The sequence below is a fragment of the Equus caballus genome, chromosome 9 (genome assembly GCF_041296265.1).
Source record: "Equus caballus isolate H_3958 breed thoroughbred chromosome 9, TB-T2T, whole genome shotgun sequence".
NCBI lineage: Eukaryota > Metazoa > Chordata > Mammalia > Perissodactyla > Equidae > Equus > Equus caballus.
In genome coordinates, this window is record NC_091692.1 from 66,028,836 (window position 1) to 66,042,226 (window position 13,391).

Below are 13,391 nucleotides of genomic sequence, written 5' to 3' on the forward strand. Positions count from 1 at the left end.
TTCAGTTCAGTCAGTATAATGGTTCGGTAATCAAGATACTATTAGGATAAAGATAAGCAATTTGATAAATGCGATAGAATAGAGAGTCCAGAAGTAGAACCACAATTATACGGACAAATGATTTTCAACAAAGGTGACAAAGGCAATTCATTGAAGAAAAAAATAATCTTTTCCACAAATGTTCCTGGAACAATTGAATATCCATATACAAAAAAATAAATTTCTATCCACATCTCATAACTTATACAAAAATTAACTCAAAACGTATCATGAACCAAAAAGAAAAATCTACCATGCTAAAACTTCCGGAAGAAAATATAGAATAAAATCTTTGTGACTTTGAGTTAGGCAAAGATTTCTTAGATATGCCACCAAAAGCACAATCTATAAAATAAAATATTGACAAATTAGACCTTATCAAATTTTCCAACTTCTTTTATTTGAAAGATACCATTAGGATGTGAAAAGAAAAATCACAGACTGGAAAAATAATTGCAAAGCATATATCTGATAAAGGCCTAGTGTTACAAGTTGAATTGTGTCCCTCATAATTTATATGTTGAAGCTGTAACCTGCAACATGACTGTATTTGGAGATGGGGCCTTTACAGAAGTAAACAAGATTAAATGAGGTCCTAAGGATGCAGCCCTAATCCAATATGATTGGTGTTCTTATAAAAAGAGGAAGAGACACCAGGGATGTGCATTCACCACGAAAAGGCCATGAGGACACATGAAAAAGTGGCCATGTGCAAGCCAAAGAAAGAGGCCTCAGGAAAGTCCAACAGTGTTGGCTCCTTGATCTTGGACTTCCAGCCTCCAGAACATGAGAAAATAAATTTCTGTTGTTTAAGCCCCTCAGTCTGTAGTATTTTGTTACAGCCACCTTAGCAGATTAACACATCTAGTATCTGGAATATATAAAGAAAACTTAAAAGTCAATAATAATAAAAAAAATAATCTAATTAAAAAATGAGCGAAAGATTTGAATAGACAATTCACCAAAGAAGACATAAGATGGCCAGTAAGCATATGAAAAGACCCACAATATCATTAGTCATTAGGAAAATGCAGATTTTCTGGACTGAATGTGGACTGGAGTGAATGGACTGAAAAGGCCCCCCAGAATTCATATGTTGAAATCCTAACCTCCAATGTGATAGTATCAGGAGGTGGGCCCTTGGGAGGTAATTACGTTGTGTGGGTGGAGCCCTCATGAATGGGATTAATGCCTTTATAAATGAGAACCCAGAGAGCTCTCTTGCTTTTTTTTCACCATGTGAAAATAGCATGAGTTGGTGATCTGCAATCCAGAAGAGGGTTCTCACCAGAACTCAACCATGCTGGCACCCTGATCTGGAACTTCAAGCCTCCAGAGCTGTGAGAAATAAAATTTCATTGTTTATAAGCCACTCAGTCTATGGTGCTTTGTTATAGCACCCTGAACTGATTGAGAGAATGGGTATATTCATTATCCTGAGTATGTGACAGTTTTGTGAGTATATGAACATTTCAAAACACATTCATTTTTTTTTTTTTTTTTTTTGGCAGAGGAATATTTGCCCTGAGATAACATCGTTGCCAATCTTCCTCTGTTTTGTATGTGGGTCACCACCACAGCATGGTGGCCAACAAGTGGTATAGATCCATGCCTGGAAACCATACCTTCACTGCCAAAGTGGAGCATGCTGAACTTAACCACTAAGCCATGGGGCAAGCCCCTAAATTTGTCACTTAATCTGCAAGTTATTGTTTATAGATTATAGCTCAATAAAGCAGTTAAAAATAAACAACGAAATTAAAAATGCATTGGTGCTTATTTTGAATGGAAATTATTTTCAGTTGTTTAAATTTAGTAAAAAACCTAGCATAGTGACTTCCTGGCAAGCATGAGATGTTTAAACAGATCCTCCATATATTTATTAGGCTGGTGTTTCAGACTGATCATGCTTATTATATGAAAATGAAAATTTTGTTCTGTGACATAAATTAATGACAGCTTATAAGCCTCACTGGTGACTCAACATAATTCTTTCTTTCCAAACAGTCAATTCTATCAGATAAGTTTACCTTTAATTCCTAAATGGAATTAGTAGTTTTACAGCTCCTATTTCCATACCTAAGTCACTTAATGAAAAAGAAACAAGAGACAACTATTTTAATGGTTATATCACTATGAGAATGTGTCATCACAGCATCTGAATACCTTTGACTAATTCCGTCAATGTAATATGACCCTTACTACTTTAACAATCTCTTCATCTCTACTTTTTCAATTCAGTGTCATATCTCCCATTATCTCTTCAACTTGTTCCAACTTTTCTGACTCATTTTTCAACTGAAAGACTTTATCAAGGTTTAACAGTAAGCTATAGCGTGCCAAAGTGAACCCTCAATTATCTGTCCTCATTTTAGCAGAGCTCTTAGCTGCTTTTGGCATGGTTTACCACTTGCTCTTCCTTGAAATATTTTTTTTCCGTAATTTCCGACATCATATTCTACTTCTCTCCCTCCTTTTGTTTTCTTTCCTGACTTCTCCACTCTGTTTGACACCTACATGTTGGAGTAGCTCAGGGCCCAGTGCTCTTATTTTCTCTATGTCTTCTCTTGACAAGTTGATCTCATTTCCTCCCATTATTTCTAACAGCTTCTTTGTGCCAACGACCCTCAAAATTTTTTTATTAGGCCCAGTAATTCTAATTTTTTTTTTTTTTTTGAGGAAGATTAGCCCTGAGCTAACTACTGCTAATCCTCCTCTTTTTGCTGAGGAAGACTGGCCCTGAGCTAACATCCATGCCCATCTTACTCTACTTTATATATGGGATGCCTACCACAGCATGGCGTGCCAAGCGGTGCCATGTCTGCACCCAGGATCTGAACTGGCAAACCCTGGGCCGCCGAGAAACGGAACGTGCGAACTTATCCGCTGTGCCATGGGGCCGGCCCCATGGGCCCAGTAATTCTTGTCTTCCTCTAAGTGACTCTGTGTAGGGGGACTCCAAGTGGTTTCAGCCACTTCCAAAGTGGTTTCCAAAGTGACATAAAGAGGCATAACAAGTAAGAGAAGCCCTGCACTACACAGTTTCTGTGCTAAGCATTTTCATATTCACTATCTCTTCAGATCTCTCTCTCTCTAAAATTCTGATGTGTATGCATTATAATCATTATCCTCATCTTATAGATTAAGAGCTAAGAACTAAAGATTAAGACTCACCAAGAGTCATGTAGTTAATTAACAAGCTAGATTTACAGCAAAGCCTATTTTTATGCCACTAGACTGTAAGCAATGTGAAATGAGACACTATCCAACTTTTCATCATTCTCCTTAGTTGCAGAAAACAAGAAATATTTAAAAATTGTTTGAATAATTGAATGCATTTATTTCAATTTTTGCTGATGAGATTCTTTCTAAAGTATGGGATGAACCCATTTTGCTGATTTAAAAACCATATTGTTTGATAATCAAGGATCTTAGAGTGTATCACAATCAGTATTCAGATCATTAATTTTTATTGAACGTTTATAAATTACAAGCTTGGAATGAATGAAAACTAAACCCAGAACACTTTTCCAAAAGAATTTAGAGCAAGAAAATTTCCCAAGAGAAATTAGAATGAGATTAAAGCATAACATTTATTTGTCTTCTTGTTTGTTTCATTTTCCCTCTCCTGGAATACCTAAAAATATTATTTGAGAGTTCTAGTTCAAGCATCATTTATTTTTATAGCAATAAGACACCTCGTGATATTATATTAGCACTTATCAGTTTCACATATCATAATATATGCTGGAATTTGTCGACTATAAAAATGGGGTGACAACTTCCTTGTCAAACCTGGAGGAGATATGGGACTAATAGTAACGTCTCATTTAACTGTATTTCAAAACACTTATTATAAAACTAATTTTAAGTCTTTGGTACCATAAATTATAACAGCAACCAAAATATGTTTCAATGGGCTTAATGAGAAGTATTTTTTTAAATCTACATATAAATAAAAGGAATGTAATTCTTTGAGGAATGGGTTACATAAAGCCACATTGGGGAAAATATATACTATTCTTTGAACAAAAGTGTCCTTGCAAAGGGAGGTGATACTAGGAAGATGACAGTGGCAATGGCAGCATAAACTTTGGATTTTCACAAATCCCAAATAAAAAGAAATAGCAAAACTGCTCAGTAAAATTAAATCCTGTGTATAGCATGGATAACAGAACAAAATGACAAGGTATCCCACAAACTCCAAAATACAAGGAGGTGGGGAAAAAAACACCAGCATCCAGAAGACCTATATGTCATCAACATGAGTGAGAACAGAAGGAAGCAACAGAGTGCCTGATGGATCAGAAGACAGGAGAACTCTCGAATAGCAAACTTTGTGGAGGGTCAGTTCAAGCACAGTGACTAAACTATAAGGGCTTTTGTGTACCAGTGGTGGACGATTGTAAGAGGCCTGTGGTAGAAGATCTGAGGGGACAGAGTCTTAAAATAAATATCAGGTTAAAGGGAAAGTTTTAAGAATCCAAACAAATGAAGAAAGACATGAACACTATTCAAGAGAAAGTAACAAACATTGAAAGCAAAGAAAATATCATACAGATGTTAGGATTCCCTGAAAAAGAAAATCAAGGAAATAATGGGAAACAATAGTGAAATAATAATCAACCCAGTACCAATGAACATCCCTGCTGCCCAGATGATCCTGAAATGACATTCCCTTGAACGGGGCTTCTTTGGCTGATTCCAGGTCAGCTTGGAACACCTTGATGTGTCAGTAGCAAGATAGCTATGAAAGACCACTACTAGGGATGTGTCAAAAAGAACTTGAAAAAGCTTCAGCTGACTGATGGGAGAAGTTCAGCTTCATTTGGAATAAAATTGAAATAGATAGAAATTCATCCACTATTTTTAAATCCTTGGGTTTGTAATGATGTTTTTTTAATGAAAAAAGAAACCGAATTGGTTACTATCTGAGGATGAAATAAACCAATTCATTAGATGAAAAACTGGGTAATTATAAGGAAATAATCAATTTTTATCTTGACTTTCTAATACTGAACTATACCACTGGGTAAATAAATATTAGATTGGAGGAAGCAAATCCCTATTAAATTATTACAGATAATAAACATGACAAATTATAGAATTAGAATATTGTGATTTTGCAATCCTTAATGCATGAATGGACATAGGCATTGAGCATCCAGGGATGCTACCATTAAAATCATTGATTGTTTACCAGTGTCCATTCAAGGCATTGCCTAGAGAATTATGATGAGAGAAGTAGCTGACAAAGAGGCTACAATGCTGAATCCTTGAATGTCACTTTCCTCTTGGTTCTCTGCATATGGACACTCCAGAAGCAAAATGGCAATGCACCTAAAAAATTATGAGCTCGATATCTTTCTGGCCGAGATAAATAGAGACAAATTCCAGCTCTACCACCTTTCAAAGACCTCCAACCTGCAGCCAGTCTCTAGTTTTACTGCGCTTTGAATCAACAATTCTATCTGGTGAGACTCTTCTCCCAACTTACAAGGATGGGGCTCCAATTTGATGGACTCATGAGTTACAAAAACATTCATAAAGAAGACTCATACCAAAAGAGAAACATACACTTAAAATCGGATTGTCTTTTCAATGCATTAATTGTTTCCTTTGCTATACTGAAGGTCTTTTGTTTAACATAGTCCCACCTGTATATCTGATAAGGGGCTAATATTCAAAATATATAAATTCATATAACTCAATAGCAAAAAAGCAAGTAATTCAATTAAAAAATGGGCAAAGGACCTGAAAAGACATTTTTCCAAAGAAAATAGCCAATAGGTATATGAAAAGGTGTGCAACATCAGTAATGATCAGGAAAATGGAAATCAAAACCACAATAAGATATCACCTCATACGTGTTAGGACGGCTGTTATCAAAAAGATTAGAGATAATGAATATTGGTGAGGATGAGAAAAGGGAACCCTAATACACTGTTAGTGAGAATGTAAAATGGAACAGCAGTTATGGAAAACAGTGTGGTGATTCCTCAACAAATTAAAATGTAAACTACCATATGGTCCAGCAATCCCATTCCTGGATATGTATCTGAAGGAATTGAAATTATTATCTCGAGGAGATATCTGCACACTCATGTTCACTGCAGTATTAGGCACAATATCCAAGGTATGGAAACAACCTAAATGTTCTTCCACAGATGAATGGAACAAGAACATGTTGTGTGTGTATACATATATATACAATGGAGTATTATTCAGCATAAAAAAAAAGAAATTCTGTCATTTGTGACAAGAGTGAATCTGGAGTGCATTATGCTGAGTGAATTAAACCAGACAGAGAAAAGAAATAAGTATACGGTGTCACTTATATGAGGAATCTTATCACAGAAACAAAGTGGTGGTTGCCAGGGTTTGGGGGAGGGGAAAATGGGGAGATGTATGTCAAAGGTACAAATTTTTAGTTATAAAAAGAATAAGTTCTGAGGATCTAATGTATAGCATGGTGATTATAGTTAATAATACCATACTGTGTACCTGACAGTTACTGAGAGTAAATCTTAAGCATTCTTACCACACACAAAAAGAGTTAACTATGTTAACTATGTGAGGTGATGGATGTGTTAATTATCTTGATCTTTGTAACCCTTCTACAATATATGCGTATCAAATCATCATGTTATGCACTTTAAACATATACAATTATACTTGTCAATTATTCCTCAATAAAGTTAAAAAATATTGGAGACATAATGTCATCCTATATGATTAAGATCAGATTATGAAATGCAATTCATTCTCTTGACTAAAATCTGAGACATAAAATTCCTTTACTCATTCATTCAGCCAGCCCTCCATTTATTAAATAAAATCAAATGAACTAACAATAACTAACAAAACACACACACACACAAAGTCATTTTTACTTGTGGTACCCCGGTGAGGATCCAGAGATAAGTGACACATATCTCGATCTCAGGATTAATGTAATCTATTGGGTGTTTCCGGAGAATTATATCAAGTACATAATTCAAAAAGCTCCCCTAGAAAGGATCAGAGCTACATGGAATTTTTTTTTAAGCTCACTCATACAAGACAAACAAAAAAAGCTTTTATTAGATTTGTTGACTCCTGAAAGGTTTATCTAAGGTCCTATCGTATAGATATTCTTACATTATACTCTCTTGACTCTGTAAAAGAAATACATTCGTAATTTCTGATTTTCTCCGAGAGGTTGAGTATATGGAAAATTTTTTCAATGCTATTTTGAAGGTTCAGTGGGCTTCAGTCCTTTACCTCACTGTGCTCCTCAAATGATTAAACACGTGTTAAGACTAGGCCATATTCAAGTCATTGACATTTTTAAGCAAGGAGGGTGCTACTAGAGCCATTAAATGCTCCCTTTGTTCTAAGATGAATTGGTTCAACCTGGGAATGTTATTTAAGGAAGAACTACTGTCTTCTGAACACTTTCTTGTATGAAGCAGTTAATGCAAGTTAGGCCTTTATGTTAGGAATCCATGAAACTGGTATTGTATTATTAAAAATCCAAAAGACACAGAAAAGTCCAAAGAAAAAATTAAAAGCCTACTAAAATACCATCATCCAAAAGTAACTACTTTAAACATTTCACAAACACCATTCAAGACACTTTTTCATATATAAATAAACATGTATTTATATATGCAATCTTACATGTATGCATATACATTCATCTATATCTATTCATACATATTCATATATATATTTATTGATATATGTTCACATACACATACAGATAAAAGGATAAATAAAGGGAAACTAACTGCTTTTTAAAAATGAGATCAGCTTAATGAAATTTTAAATACATTTTAAAAATTAATTTTTAATGAAATAAATAAAAAAACTGAATTAAAACTGAAGAACCTGCTCAAGTCCCAGGACATATTTCTTCACTACAAGAGAATACATTTCTAGAGATAACTCTAAAGTTGAAAATAAAATTAAATTATTTGGGGCTGGCTTAGTGGCGTATTGATTAAGTTCACGCACTCTGCTTTGGCATCCCGGGGTTCAGTGGTGCAGATTCCAGGTGCAGACCTAGCACTGCTTATCAAGCCATGCTGTGGCAGGCGTCCCACATGTAAAGTAGAGGAATATGGGCACAAATTTTAGCTCAGGGCCAGTCTTCCTCAGCAAAAAGAGGAAGATTGGCAGTGGATGTTAGCTCAGGGCCAATCTTCCTGAAAACAAATTAAATTATTGGAGTTTAAATTATAATTGACAGATGAGAAAATTGGCACCTTTAACTTCCTTTGACCTACATTGTTATAGGATGGATCTTATAATGTCAAAGTGTACACAATTTATATTTATTTTTTATCCTAAATCTCACATCATTAGTTCTATATTTGAATGGACTCCATTTTTGTCTGCTACCTTTCTATCATACCCAACGGGTCAAAAGACCGTTTTTTCTTTTAAAGATTGCCCTTGAGTTACCATCCGTTGCAAATCTTTTTTTTTTCTTCTCCCCAAAGCCTCCAGTACATAGCTGTACATTCTAGTTGTGAGTACCTCTGGTTTTGCTATGCAGGATGCTACCTCAGCATGGCCTGATGAGCAGTGCTAGGTCTGTGCCCAGGATCCAACCTGGCAAAACCCTGGGCACCTGAAGTGGCATGCAAGTACTTAATCACTGGGCCACGGGGCCGGCCCCTCAAAAGACCTTTAAAACATGTGTTTTAGTTTACATGTAGGAATAGACATTCATGCAAGTATGCATTTATTTAATTTAATTTATTCATTCACACATTTATTGAGTGTCTGCCATATACCAGGCACTATGCACTAGGGTTCTAATGGTAAGCAATACCAGGAACCACCCCTCCTTGAATGAGGTTAGATTATAGTCTAGAAACAGAGATAAAATGAAATGATAGATCAAAACACCAGCATATACTTGGCCCTCAAGAAATGTCAATTTCCTTCCTGTCTTGCTCTCTCTCCATTTCCCACCCCATTTTGGCAGTTCGTTTGCTGGTCTCCCTTCCTCTGATCCCATAGACTCTCCTCTTAGTATCCATCAGCAACTTGGTTCTCATTTATGACCTTTTGTCCTGTATTGAAGTCTTCGTAACTGTCTCTGATGCCAGGACCTAATCTTATCAATCTGCTTTTCTTCACCATTTCTCACATCCTGCCTGGTAATGCATATTTTTTAACACATTAGCAAATGTGGTGAGGGACTCTTTCACTAAATCATTAACTGGATAGCTTTGAGAAAGAAATAATTTGTTAAATGCCAAAGAGATTTTCTAGGTTCTAAGTCAGCAAAGTGAGACCTACATAGATTAATGTGGCTTTACCTGGGAATAAAAATATTAATAGGCTCTAACACTCATTGCACTTACTACCTGATGGGCACTATTGTAAGCATGTAGATTACCTTATTTAAATCTTACAACAATCCTGTGAGGCATTTATTTTACTAATGGGAAAACTTGGCAGAGTGACTTGCCCAAGGTAACCAAGCTAGTGGTGGTCTTACCCCAACTGTGAAGTCAGAAAGTCTTCATGAGCTTTTAAGTATAGCATGAAAAATAGCTGAGAACAAATGAAAGAAGATTGTTAAAGGTTCATAATAAGTTCTAAGGAGACACTTTGTTAGCATGCAATCATAGACTAGAGGGGCGTGAAGGGTCTTTAGAAAAACATATAATCTAACTCCCACATTTTATATACTAAAAAAAAAGTGCTTTATATCTTGATAGGTCCTTTGCCTTAGCCCACATCTTTGAGCTAACATGGACAAAACTGGAGCCTCCTCCTACCAAAAGCTAATCTCTCCACTTTGTTCTGGATTTCATCTTTTCTTGACTCCTCAAAATCTTCACTTCTTTTCTTAGTCCTTTCTCCCCTGCATCAGTTTAGTCTTCTGCTTTGGATATCTTTCAGCAGCATGAAATATGCTCTAACAGTCCCCATCTTTAAAAGTCCCTGCACCTGTGGCTTCATTTATATTTTTTGTAACTCCCCTACACCCAGAATTGCAAGCCCTAGCCTTAGTTTTGATTGCTAAACTGACAACTAAAGAGTGTACTCTCTCTGCTAAACTGTTCATTGTCCTTGCTAAACTCAAACCTACAGATGGTACTTTTATAGACTTGCTTATCTGTAGGCCATCTACTTCTGAGAAGTAAAAACAGAACATTTGCTTTGCTTCACATCATATTTTTGTGTCATTACGCCTTTTCTCTTCAAACCAGTCTAAGTGCCTGTAACATACAACACTTTCACTAACTGTTGGATCGCTGCAAATAAAAGCTTTGTTACTCCACGTTGATGTTCTTCATTTCAAGACCCTTACAACTCCATAGTCACACATTGAAATGTGTATACACTTGAGATTGCTGCCTCTTCAATCTTCAGTTCCTCTTCAACCCATTCCAATGCAGTTTTCACCCCCACCAATTGTCCAACACTACTCTCATACCTCTATTTTACCAACTCCAATTGGTAAGATACAGCATTTCTTGGCCTTATCTTATGCAACATCTCAATAGCTTTTAATACATTAGGTCACACTCTTTGAAACACTCTCTTCTCTTGGTATTCCTTACACAGGGAGTTTTTAATTCTAGCTCTGCCACTTTCTACCTGAGTCATTTTGGCAAATTATTTAACCTTTCTGAGAATTGATCTCCTAATTTTCAAAAGAGATCTAAAATTAACATCCATTTTAATAAGTTTCTGTAGAAATATTGAGTATAGTTTACAGAAAAATCTTTATTTCTCCATTTAGGAATTAAATGCAGCAGGCATTATAGTTCTTCACTGACTGTATGAGTCTGCAAGAAGATCAGAAAAGAAGACCATAAATGTAAGGTTATTGCATATAATATGATGATCATTAGTTTCTTTATTACAACAGGTTCAGGTTCTGATCAGTCCAATTTTGTTCACAGTATAGATGATAGCAGAGTTTATATGAGAAAGGCAGGATGCAAAAAGTAAATCTTGGTGAAGGATATTTGGCAAAGAAGGAAATAGTTGTAAGTGATAGAAACTACTACTTAATCAAAGCTTGCTCTTAGCATTATGATTAAACTTTCAAAGCCTTGAGGTGCTACTCTAACACTAAATAGTATAAACTTTATTTCTTCCACTCTTGAGATGGAGCAATTATAATTTGTAAATGGCCATCTCGGTTGGTTTTGAACATTCACTTATAATTACATTTGGCATAAGGTTAATTGGAAAGCTGTTTTCCTGATTCAACTTGAACGTTTATGTAATTATCCAATTCTTATACATGCAATCAATATTAAGGAAGCAATTTGTTTGAATACAGTTCTGATTTTATGACTGAAAAATACTCTACTAAAAAAATCTATGTAAACAATGTTATTTAGGGGAAAAATTAGCTTTAGCTCAACTTGAAAAGTATATAATTTATCCAAGGGTAAAAATGCTTCTCTGGACTTTTCTAATGCATAAATGTATTTTTCAACTAAAACATCACCAAGTTGTTAACCCAGACAGGTGTCTATTGGAAATAAAAATTCGTTAAGCATTATTTCATGGTGGATCTGGTAAGAAGACTTCTACATATGGAAAGGACCATTTTACTTACCTCTCAAACAGAGACATGCTGCCTTCTTATAGTTTGTACCAGCTGAGCACACAGACTACCTATTTCCTACTCCCTGCTGTGAGTATTCCATTGCCCTGGTGCTCTGGGACAATTCTTAGGTGGAACCATAGTGAAAATTACCACTGAAAGACCAGCATGAGAAGTCAGAGAATCTCATCACATTCCCAGGAGTAATTACCTTTGGCTAAATTTCTCCTGTGTTGTTTTATTTCATAATGTTTTTCCAAAGTTGGCAGTGGCTCATGTAAACATATGATCAAAACACTGTGGAAAAGGAGAGAGTGACATCAACATCATGGCAGAGTGAACTTGCCCAGGACTCTCTCCCCTCCGACACACAACAAAAAGGAGCAACCATATTCCAACAGAAAAGACCCTAACAGCACAAAAATCCTCGGAGAGTCATGGCAGCCACACAACAGAGGGTGGAGAGGCTGGAGCTGCCCTCAGAGGAGCTGGAAAGGGGTAAGAGAGATCTTCGCTCCCTGCCCTAAAGACTGTGGTTGCTGCCCCTGGAGGCTCCATGAAGGAAGGAGTAGGGGAGGCATCATGCATCCATGGGATCATCCTGGACACCCTAGGGCCCTTGCAGCCTAGAGGGAAGCCCTCTCATGGGGTGAAAGCTTTCCCACAGGGTGACCTCATTAAGCCAAGACCCCAGGAGACCATATAGTGACAGCTGATTGGGAAACCGTGGACTGCATGCATGAGAAAGCGCCTCTCCCTCGACCAGTGCCCCGTCATCTCAGCTGAAAGCAGAGGGCTCAGAATATGCTGCTCTCAACCCCCACCCAGTGGCGATAGGCTGTAACTGCAACCGAATAATATCAGAATGGGAAAGTCCTGTCCTCCAAACATCAGGCACTTCATCAAATCTCCTGACCACAGAGAAAACGACAAGCACCCAGATATCAGTCCTGAGGACACAGAAATAAGTAAATTAAATGACAATGAATTTGAGATAGCTATCATCAAAAATCTCAATGAGGTAAAAGAATATAGAGAAACAATTCAAAGAGTTCAGGAGCTACTTCACAGAAGAGGTTGAAACTATAAAGAAGAACCAATCAGAAGTATTAGAGATGAAAGACACAGTGGAAGAGGGGCTGGCCCCGTGGCTGAGTGGTTAAGTTCACGCGCTCCGCTGCAGGCGGCCCAGTGTTTCGTTGGTTCGAATCCTGGGCGCGGACATGGCACTGCTCATCAGACCACGCTGAGGCAGCGTCCCACATGCCACAACTAGAAGAACCCACAACGAAGAATATACAACTATGTACCAGGGGGCTTTGGGGAGAAAAAGGAAATAATAAAATCTTTAAAAAAAAAAAAAAAAAAAAGACACAGTGGAAGAGGTAAAAGAAAATACAGACTCCCTGAAAGCTTGTGTGGACATCATAGAGCAGCGAATCAGTATAATCAAAGATAGACATGTTGAAATGCTCCAGACAGACAAGGAGAGAGAACTAAGACTAAAAAGAAATGAAGAACGTCTCCGAGAAATATCCAACTGAATGAGGAGATGCAACATAAGAATTATAGGTATTCAAGAAGATGAAGAGAAGAAGAATGGACCAGAAAGTGTGTCCAAAGAAATAATAGCAGAGAACTCCCAAAATCTAGGGAACGAGAGGGAAATATGTGTGGAGGAAGCTTCCAGATCTCCTAGATTTGTCAATGTAAAAAGACCTACTGCAAGGCATATAGTAGTAAAACTGGCAAAAATGAATGACAAAGAAAAAATACTCAGGGC